Consider the following 11,612-nt stretch of genomic DNA (forward strand, 5'->3'; position numbering starts at 1 on the left):
AAAGCCAGCACCGGACACAACCACACTCCAAAAACACACACATGCCACTAGCGCCTCCATGCACCATGCCCCAAGCAAGGCCAGGCCAAGTCACAGGCCACACAAAACACAAACACAAGACAGGATGTCCCCGATGCTGGGAGGGTGGGCCTCAAAACTAACATAGAGCAACTCTGAAGCACACAACAATGCCCTCAGCCCATATGGCTTAGGGCACAGCCATACCAACAGTGTGTCCCCACACAGTACTGTTTTGCCTGCTAATGGTGGCCGCGTTGCAGGACGACATGGGTATGAAGGCACAATTTGCACATAACAGCAGCCAATGAGTACGCAGCACACTGAAAGAGTGTCAGCACACACCACCACAGCAGCAGCGCAGACTCACACACTCCGCCCAATGGGTGCCCGCAGAGAAGAAACAAACCCACATGAACAAGCCAATGGCCTTTGCAAGACCTGCAAACTCTGTGTGCCCAGGAAGCTGGGCTGAGGTGACAGAGGGTGACACACAGAGGGAGGGAGAGGGGCAGAGAGAGGGACAGAGACAGAGGTGGACACAGGGAGACAGACAGAGGGAGGGAGGAGGCTGACAGAGGGAGGGAGAAAGGGAGACGGACACAGGGAGGAGGCTGACAGAGGGAGGGAGAAAGGGAGACGGACAGAGGGAGGAGGCTGACAGAGGGAGGGAGAAAGGGAGACGGACAGAGGGAGGAGGCTGACAGAGGGAGGGAGAAAGGGAGAGGGACAGAGGGAGGAGGCTGACAGAGGGAGGGAGTAAAGGGAGACGGACAAAGGGAGGAGGCTGATAGAGGGAGGGAGAAAGGGAGATGGACAGAGGGAGGAGGCTGACAGAGGGAGGGAGAAAGGGAGAGGGACAGAGGGAGGAGGCTGACAGAGGGAGGGAGTAAAGGGAGACGGACAAAGGGAGGAGGCTGATAGAGGGAGGGAGAAAGGGAGACGGACAGAGGGAGGAGGCTGACAGAGGGAGGGAGAAAGGGAGACAGACAGAGGGAGGAGGCTGATAGAGGGAGGGAGAAAGGGAGATAGAGGGAGACGGACAGTGGGAGGAGGCTGACAGAGGGAGGGAGTAAGGGAGACAGAGGGAGACCAAATCACCCTTGGGTGGTGTGGCCATGTCCGCTCGTCAGCGGGTGGACTGTGTGCATGTAGACAAGGTTTGACAGTGCCTTAACCCCCCCTTCAACCTTTGATAAACACTAGGCCATGTGTCAATCTGTGCACGAGTACATCCGTGCTGCAGGCACAAACAGAACCGTACACCCAGTATACCTACCCACTGTGTTCGTCAGAACCCTGTCACAAATTGTTAAGTTACCTACCTGCATTCCAAATAGCATGGAAAAAACACCATTTGGCCACGTACAGTGCAACACATAAGGCGGCTCTGCATGGCTTGCTACGCCCGCTCACTACACTGCTGACTGCGTTCCCAAAATATGCATCAACTAAGATTGTGTCACACATAGGTAAAGTGTCGAAAGCTGTGGCCAAGGGACATACCCATGCACAAGTGCACTGTGTGAGGAATGCTAGCCAAATCCAACCACCCAGAGGAAATGTGCCAAATCAAAAAAGAATGAAACATGGATGTCGCATGTAACACAATTAACATTGTCTCTCTCACACACAGGTCAACATCGTCGATCTCCCCCCAACACTGGGGGGGGGAAGACTCAGAGGACCAGGCTCTGCGTGAAGAGGACCCCAACGCCAGCGACGACTCTCACCACTCCGTGGATGACCCAGACCAACCTGGCTCCTCTGGTGTCCAACCACCTGCAGCACCTGCGTCAGGTACAACTGTGCCAACCACCACCCCATTCCTGCCACATCCCAGGAGACACCCAGGAGCCCTGCCTGCACACAACAATGCAGCCAGTCTGTCCAGGAGGGACAAGGTTCTTCGGGCACCCAGGAGGAGGCAGGCGACCCCGCAAATGCCATCCCTCAGGGGTCCCGGAGACTCGATGTGCCCACAACGGCAGGCCAGGTGCAAGTGGGCAGGGGTGGTGGGAGTGGAGGACGGCGGAGGCCCGAACCTGCCCAGTTGGCTCAGGACCCGGCTATGGCACACGTCAGAACCATCCTGGACGCACACCGGCGTGACTCCAGAGGCATTGCCCAGGTAGTGGAGACCCTCAATGAGATGAAGGCCCTGCAGGTTGAGCATCATGCCAGGATGGAGGCAAGACATGCAGAGCACTTGGCGGTGCACAGGGACATGAGCCAATCCCTCCGTCAGATCGCCCAAAGCCTGGCAAACCCTCCCTGTGCCAGCAGGCGTAGAGCTATTTTACAGAACAAGGGGAACCAAAGGAATTAAGACAGGGACCTTGGGCAATTTCATGTTATAGAGAACAGTGGTCCCTATTCAGGAGGAATACAGTGTGATAGATAACCATACACTTAGGATAGAATGTATGTCTTTTGTCCAGCCGGACAAGAATTTATTTTCATAGTATTTTTCAAAAGTAGTATCAAATAAAACATTCAAATGACAAGTGGGCACAGCCGTGACCAACAGAACACAAGACACAACAATGAACACAGAATTGGCCAAAGGGCAAGCCAAAATGGGTCTGTACAGTTGTTCTCAGTATAGACAGACACAAATTAATCATTTAACACCGTTGCACAATGTGTTATAGCTTGAGTCTAGTGCATAGGGTGTTTGGGTGTCGACGACGTTTCGATGCCACATTGAGTGTAGGGCATCATCTTCAGGACAAACAAATAATGCACTGCTGTCTTGATAATATATCACACCTTTTTTACAATTCTAAGGTGGCAGAGAGTCGACGGTTCATTATAGGCGCAGGAGCGCTCAACAACTGGACTTTGGGGGTTGCTGACACCGGCGGGATCAATTCTGTTGCTTTATGGCAGAAAGTCCTGTTGGGTGCTGTGTGCCAGCTGTTGGGGAATGCAGGATCGCATTACTTCAGTGAGCGTGGGCAGTATCGCCGCATCTGCTTCGGAGTTTCAATGGAGACTGAAACAGGCGTAGAGCAGCACCAACCCCAGGGAGGGAGGAGGAGGAGGAATCATCTGATGGAGCGTCCCTTGCACTGTCAAGCCAGGCGTCTGAGGGTCCCCGCAGGAAGGTGGGTCGTCCACGCAAAAGACCGTGAGAGTCAGCAGAACATCACCATCTCCCAGGTCACCTGGCCTGGCACCTGGCCCTATGGCCCAACAGCAGCACAGCAGCAAAGGACATTCTCTGCTACATGGCCTTGCTGGTCACTGTCTGACCAATGTTGACAAAGACTGTGGCACAGACTCTGATGACTGTCAATGGCAAGGACACCAACTCCCCCTGTGAACTTTGGATTCTACACTCCCGCCAAGCACCTCTTGTCACCCCCCCAAACACGTACCCCAGCACTAATAAAATTCACCACAATCACAAGATGATGCCTTCATTTTGCATTATTCCAATACATGTGTGTGTTGTAAAGTCAAACCATGCCTGATTTCTGAATAAACTCCGAACCACCATATCCTGGGGTCTGAGTCTGGCACAGGACACACGTGTGTCACAACGTACCATCCAAGACAGACATGGAGCACCATACTCACCCGTGACGGGCCCAACCAGCTGAGGGGGTGCCCGCACAACTGTGCCCACAGACCTATTTAGAAGAGCAACATTCATGCACAGAGGTCAGGGATAATGTGGAGTGTCCTGGGGTGGGAGTCCCAGGTATGTGTAGACACGTGGCAGAACCATGTCCTGCATGCTTGAGTCAGGTGGATGTGGCGAATGGTGGGCCAGCCAAGGTTGGATGCATGGAGATGGCACAATTGGGTGTTGGATCACAGTGCCACAAGGTTGTGTTGTTGGTGTGGGCTGCATCCTGAGGGTGTGCGTGGATTGAGAAGGTCATCCTGCAGCTGGCAGTGATCCACTCCCCCCATCTCTGTTTGACGTTGATGTGGCCTGGTCGCCGGATGTAGTAGCAGAGCTGTGCAGATGCACCCTGGATGTGGACAAGTATCATGGGATTTCTAACGCACATGTCCGTAGAGTGCAGGGTAGGAGTAGACACGGATGTCATAGTTGACCTGGGGGATGGTCTCCCTCTTGCCTTGAGGTGGATGGACCTGGGGATCTTGTGCATAATGCAGAGTGTGCTGCCGCATGAGGCACAGATGCTGCTGATCAGCATAGCACATGTCAGCAAGCAATCCATGATGGACACCAGCTCGTTTGCGTGGACACTGGGTGCCCTTGCAGCAGGGCCTGCAGCAGCATGCGCCATGTCAAGGAAACAATGCCACAAGTAGCACACAAAGACAAGGATCTCAGGAAGGAACCATGCAAAAGGTGCATGTCAAGGAAGGAATGTCTGGTTCAACATGGCACACACACACACAATGGATTCACATGCGGCACAGTGGCCGTCGTGGAGACTGACAGGCCACAAAACCTACACAGCTATGGACATCATGCACCATACAGAATCTAATCCCTGACAAACAGCTTGCATCTTGCTACTCTACACATAGACTCATATGCACCATCTCTGAGAACAATGCCAGACATGCCGCATGCACATTGCCAACAGACCACCATTGACAGAGATGAGGCACCTTGGAGGCAGAGGGACACCTTTATTAGTCATGTGTGTCGGAATGCTAATGCAACTCTGTCTACACATACACAGGTCATGTGGATGAACACGTGGGACCAACACTGGCACCCCCCTTAGCACCACAGATGCTGGAAATCCATGGCACTGGCACACAAGTGACGGGTGACAGCTAAACACCCCCTGCTGCTCACGGAGAGCCTGCTATACACCATTGAGCCCCCAATGGGGAATTCACACACCATGTCAACCCGGTGCAACCCGTATGTTTCCGAGGCCAGTGTCACACACATTGATGGCTCCATCACAATCCCATTAAAGATGACTGTCACCAAGTCTGACCATCAATTCAGGTGAATTCTGCTCCAGGTCATGTGCCCCATGGTGATTCTACATGTATGCAAAGTAACCAAACATGAACAGGAGCAGTGCACACACATTCAAAACAAATACCACTCCCAAAAAGCCGTGCTGCATCCCTTACCCGAAGGAGATTTTCAAACTTGTCCGTGCATGTAACGCTGATTCAGCACATGTTGCTGTGATCATGAGGAATAGCAGGAGCACAACAATGCCACCAGCAGACAGCATGCGCAAGTACCTGTGGATGGGAGACACACCAGAAGTCAGCCAAAAGAAGTACATCCGCATGCATGTGCATGTACTCGACACGTATTAGGTTGTCAACATGCTAGGTGACAATGATGACTCTGGAAAAACATTCTTCTATTGCACCATCACTCGAGTGACACATCCAAACACACCTCAGACTCACTTGGAAGACATGCAGATGGACACACACATTGCAACACATGCCACACACAGCCCAATGCGTGCACACTCAGACACTGGAACTCACCACTAAGCAAAGAAGTCGTGTATGAGCCGACTCCGCATGTCCTCCACCGCCTCCTCCTCCTCCACATCACTTGCCTCGTGCCCAAGCCCTTCATCCTCCACTGGTGGATGGTCCTGCTCATCTGGATCCAGGATGAGTGGCACAGCTTTCTCCACTGCCATGTTGTGCAGCATGCAGCACACGAGGAATATCTTGCAGACCTTCACCGGTGCATATGGGAGTGCGCCACCGGTCTTGTGGAGGCAACGGAATCGGCCCTTCAGGAGGCCAAACGTCCTCTCTATCACTCGCCGGGTCCGCCCATGGGCGTTGTTGTAGCGGTGATCGGCAGCCGTGCTGGGGTTGCGGAGAGGCGTGATCAGCCATGGCATATTGGGATAGCCAGCGTCCCCTACATGGAAACATCATGGACAAGAGTGGGTCAGGAGAAGCAGTAAGACAGGAAGATGACGTTAAACACAGGACTGGCAGAGTATACCCACCAACAATGCATGCTCGTTCGTTGCGCAGCTGCAGCATCATTTCAGGCACCCTGCTACGCCTCATGATGTACGCATCGTGTGCTGATCCTGGAAAACGAGCACAGACATGTGAAATCACCATGTTGGCAAGACTCACCGCAACGGCATTAATGGAGTGGTAATGCTTGCGGTTACGGAAGGCTACCTCCTGTGCCTGTGGTGGTACCGAAGCCACATGTGTTCCATCTATGGACCCAATGACATGGGGCATCCCTCCCAGGGCATAGAACTCACGCTTGACAGCTGTCAACTGCTCAGGAGTTGGGAATTTTATGAACTCATCAAGGTGCTCCAACATGGCCTCTAAAAAATCATGCAGAACACGGCTTAACATGGTTTGGGACATCCCACCCACATGGGCAATGGTATGTTGAAAGGTACCCGTGGCCAAGAAATGTAGGGCTGCCATCACCTTCACCATGGGTGTCAGTGCACCAGGATACCTGTGTAGCGGTTGGAGGTGTGCTGCCAACCGTGTCGTCAAGTCCTGAATCAAACGTTGGGGGAAGCGGTAGCGGCGTATACAGTCATTTTCCCGCATGTCAGCCAAGTCCGGAATTGCTCGAGGGAGAGGCGGAGCCCTGCAGTGAATTAGAAGGGACAACGAAGTGTGAGTACAGTACACCACCAATGTCAATGTACTCAGCACATGGTCAACAGGCAATACACATATGCTACATACAGAGTCAGGTCTGTGCAATATGCCCTGGACACGTATGGCAGCCATGTGACACTCCTACCAAGAGACAGCTCCAAAGGTTTATTCTCAACCTCATAATGCCATGCCATGAAACTAGCTGTGGGCCAGTGTAAGTGAGCAGGCAGACGCATTACAGGAGTTACAGACAACAAAATATGTGCAGAGGAAGGATGTTTATTGTACAGACAGGTTGCGGAACACTAGAGGCACAGGTCACATGTAATGGAAAAAGGACAGACCACACACCTTGCCATGAAGGATTACATTTCAATAATGATCCCACATACATTGAGAGTATGCAGATATGTCCTTGTTTTGAAACTCCGTGTCGATGCATACACACACACCTTACGTCGGATTCCACATGTGGCCTGGTATGCGTAACACTGTGCCATGGCCATCTACACACAGACACATGTTGGTTGCCGCAACTGCAGATGCATTTGACCAAACACCTACAGCAAGCTAATGGGAAACACGACACATACATGACATAGTCACATCGTGCAACGCGGGTAGTCACATGTCAGGTGTGAAAAACCCTGTAGCTGGCATCAGGGGACAGTTGCGTGTGTTGTTGACTGTGCCATGGCAGTGACGCTTTTCACAAGTGTTCTGTACTACATGCACACATGTCAAAGGAGTGAAGGGGATGTCTGGCACATAGTCCACCATCACACATGACATCTGTACACATCTCATCATACATCTATTGCCTTCACAACTCAGGAGTAATGTGCCACATTACAGCCTGACACACCTGTGCCCCACACATGTAGTACTGCACAGACAATGCCTTGATGTCCAGCCTTGGACAAGTATGTCAGCTCTATTCCTTTCTGTGTGCTGCCTGTCACCACTGTCAGGTGTGGAATGCACCGTACATGCGCTCGGAGGGCATGTGTACGTTCCCCATCACTATGGGAGTGCTGCCGTAGGCCTACCCATAGAGAAACGGCCCGTACACGCGTGTGTACGGGGCGTATCACTATGGGTACGCATACGCGAGCAAAGCCATAGTGAAACGGCCTGTACACGCGCGTGTACGGGGCGTATCACTATGGGTACGCATACGCGAGCAAAGCCATAGTGAAACGGCCCGTACACGCGCGTGCACGGGGCGTATCACTATGGCTTTGCTCGCGTATGCGTACCCATAGTGATACGCTCCATACACGAGCGTGTACGGGCCATTTCTATGCATTTGGGGTGCCCTAGGGCCCTGGAACTCACCGTACCTGTGTGTGAATGTCCAAATTACATAGGGGACACATGAGGGACAAGTATAAAGCCCTACATGCATGCTGGTTGTCATGGAGACCGAGTTTAAAGTTTGAATTTTTTTCATCAGGTGGCCTGCTAAAGTCGGTTTGAAAGAATCTACATTGTTGCAAAGTGGTTGTTGAGTTGACATCATGCTCAATAAAAAAAAAGAGCACAGCCACTGACTGTGGTAGGTTTAAAGGGATTGGAGGAAACATAGGATGCAAATGTGAGTGACCAATCACTCTGTACTCCTGTGAATGAAACAGGGTAGCAAGGTAGATATAAGGCAGCCAGGTCCCATGAGAGAGCACTTGCCTGCACATCCTTTGATTCAACTACACTGCTGCTGCTCGTGAATCCTCTGGCACCATGTCCAGGTCTGTGGAGAGGGCCCAGCCTTTCACCCAGGAGGAGAACCAAGCCCTGCTGGATGTGATCCTCCCACAGTACCCCATGCTGTATGGTCGACCAGGGGTTCAGGTGAGTGCTGAGTCCACTAGCAAAGACTGTGCCCCTTTTTTGTGACTGTGACTTCTGCCATTGTGTCCAGGTGTAACACACATGCAATGTAATGTAGGGTGGGTCCCGGGTGGGGGAATGCCTAATGTCTCGCAGCCAGAGCATGCTGTGGTGCATGTCTGCTCTCCTCACTTGCATTGTGTGTACTGTGACAATCACTGCATGTGGCATTACACATTCTGCCTGTCTAATCCTCCTGGGAATGTTGTTACTACAGTCCTTATGTGAATTTGTGGTCCCCCCAGCGTGACAGGTGGCAGTACCCACAGATGTGTGTTTGTTTAGTGTACATGTGCTGAGAGTGTCCAAATGATGTGTTTGAACCCCTGGACATTGGTGTGTGTGTGTAAGTCTGCTGTCATGTGGGTGAGTGCATATGTGGAGTGTAGCACCCCAGCTGCATGAGGGATGGATATACCCGGCCCATCTGATGTGAGCAGGGAGCAGTGCTGTGTGTCTGCGGTGATGGGCCAGCCCCACACCTGTGACAACCCCCCGTCTAGTGGCACATGTGCAGAGTGAGGTGTGTAGCTGCAGTTGCCAATGGCAGGTGATTGTCCTGTGGCTGTGTGTGTCTGTGTACTCTGCTGATGGCGCCTCAGTGGCCTGTGGCATGTGACTGCTTTGAGGTGCTGCACATAATCCTGGTGTCGCTTGTGATGCACAGTGTGAGCCTGGATGATTGATTGTGTCGTACCCCTCATGCCACCTGTGTACTCTACAATGCCACCTAGTGCTTTTTGCCTTCCACAGAGGAGAGTGTCCCTATGACACAGGTGTAATGAGTTTGATGCATTCTATGCCCTGTTAAAACCAGCCAAATTGTTCTAATGTGTGTCTCTGTGACATGTCGCAGGTGTATTGATGTTGTCTCACTTTTTCATCCTCACAGGTAGGCGCCTGTGCCAAGGAGCAGATCTGGAAGGACGCCGTCAGTGCCGTGAGACAGACGGATGGTCGGAAGCGGCGCCTAGCCCAGGTCAGGAAACGCTGGCAGGATATCCGGTGCTGGACGCGGAGGATCGCACGGGTCCTGCTGGGGGACTCACCTGTGAGCCAAAAGAACCATGGGCGCCGCCGTCTGACCCACATCCACAAGCGTGTGCTGGCGGTCGTCTTCCCTGACATGGACAGGCGCTTACGGGAAAAGCAGCAGCAGGAAGGGGGTAGGTACATGTGTGTTTGTTGTGTGTCACCAGCATTTGTAAGGGCACAGTTGCATGGATACACTGCCAGGGTTTACATGTACAGTGCAGTTCCTGGTCCCCAAAGTGTAGCGGTGCTGTCCTTCCTCCCTTCCCCTCCTTGGCATGTGTACCCTGGTCTGTGTGTAGTCACACTTGCACAAGGATATCTAGGCTGCCAGTTTATGGATGTGCCCAATGCTTGCAGCTTCATGTGTGGGGGTGGCGTGTAACAGGTTTTGGGACCTTGCCTGTGCCCTGTCCAGTTCAGTACTTGTGGGGTCCATGTCAGTTGTCACTGATGCTGAGTCCAGACATAGGAGTGTGTCTCTAAAGTGTATTGCTTTACAGCATGCATGTCCTATTTTGTGGCCTGTGACATGATGTGCATGAGTGTGAGATATGCAGAGTGCAGGGATGGTGGCTTGTGTTGCAGTCATTACCATTCAGGACCATGGAGTAGTGTGGTCACTACTGTCCCCTGGGGCATCTTTTCCTAGGTATCATGTGTGTAATCCAAAAATGTCGACAATCTCTGTGTCTACAGCATAGGTTGTGCTCTGTGCTACTGTACCCTGGCACCATTTGTGTCTACGTAAACTCTGCTACATGTGTCCACTGTACAGGCTGACCAAATGTCCCTTGTTCATACTCACGGGGACCAGTGCCTGTGTGTCTTGGTAAAATGATCTGATGATGGCCATTTGTAGATGATGTATTTGTACCGGCGCACCAGGGGTATTTGGTGTCCAATCAGGATTTCTTGCAGGCCATGTGTTTTTATTCCAGACTAAGAGATGTAAGTGCTTCCTGTGTCTCAATAAATTGTCTCATGTAGGGGGTGGTTGGTGCGGGCAAGGCCTACATGTCTAGACCTGAAGTCTCCTTGCTAGGTCTGGCCAGTGTGTGATGTTTGTCTGGACATACACTCAAGGTGCAGTGACCCATTAATGTTGGACATGTTTTTAAGTATTGCCTTTGCAGCATGTGCCTACAGTTAATAGACATGGTTCCTGCTCATCCCTTTTTAAGCCAACGCTGTGTGCTGGATTGTCCCCAGTGCCTGGCTCCTCTATCCAAATCCATATCATGTTATTTGCTATTGTGTCATGCTCTCCATAGTTGGTCAGTGGCATGGTGGGTCAACCAACTGTGTGTTGCAGGGCCTACATATGTGCCTTGTATTGTAGATGTTACTCATGTGGATTTGACTCATGTGACATATGTATACAGGTGTCTGATTATTTCCTGTCTCTTCACCTTGCTCACAGCATCGTCGGGGGACACCGAGGGAGACACTGGCACGGACCGTGAGGAGGGAGCGAGCACCAGTGCCAGAAGTGCAGAGATGTCTGGCACATCGAGTGGTACGGAGGCTGACAGGAGTGCAGCGGAGGACCTGTCCAGTCCAATCCACCACCGACTATGACGCAGACGGGTCCGAGGCTGAGCACTCCGAGGGGGCGGTGGCTGGTCCCACAGCTGACACCCGCACTCCATCACTAGCCGCCCCCTCCATTCCGATCACCGGCCTCCCACTTGCTCGTGTCCCTTCCCGCCGTGCTCGGTCAGCACGTGTCTCCTTCTTGCTAGGCACCGCACCCCCTGCCCCTGTCTCCACTGCTGCCATCAATGCCGAGTCTGTGGACATCCTGCAGCAGTAGCGGGATGGTCAGACTGCAACGCTTAATGTCCTCCATGGCCACAGCCAAGTGCTGAACCAGATGAAGGCATACTTGGAGGGCATTTCAGCCGCGCAGTCTGACCAACGCAACTTGCTGAGGTCCATAGACTCGACACTGACTGCAGCAGTGGGTCTCCTGCAGCGCTACGTCCCACCCCCTACCCCTGCCCCATCCACACTTCCCACTCCCATGCCTGACCACGTACACCCAGACGTCAGCATGCACGCACCCCACCAGACACAGGCACCACACCAGCAGGGCA

The sequence above is a fragment of the Triturus cristatus genome, chromosome 1_1 (genome assembly GCF_964204655.1).
Source record: "Triturus cristatus chromosome 1_1, aTriCri1.1, whole genome shotgun sequence".
Lineage (NCBI taxonomy): Eukaryota > Metazoa > Chordata > Amphibia > Caudata > Salamandridae > Triturus > Triturus cristatus.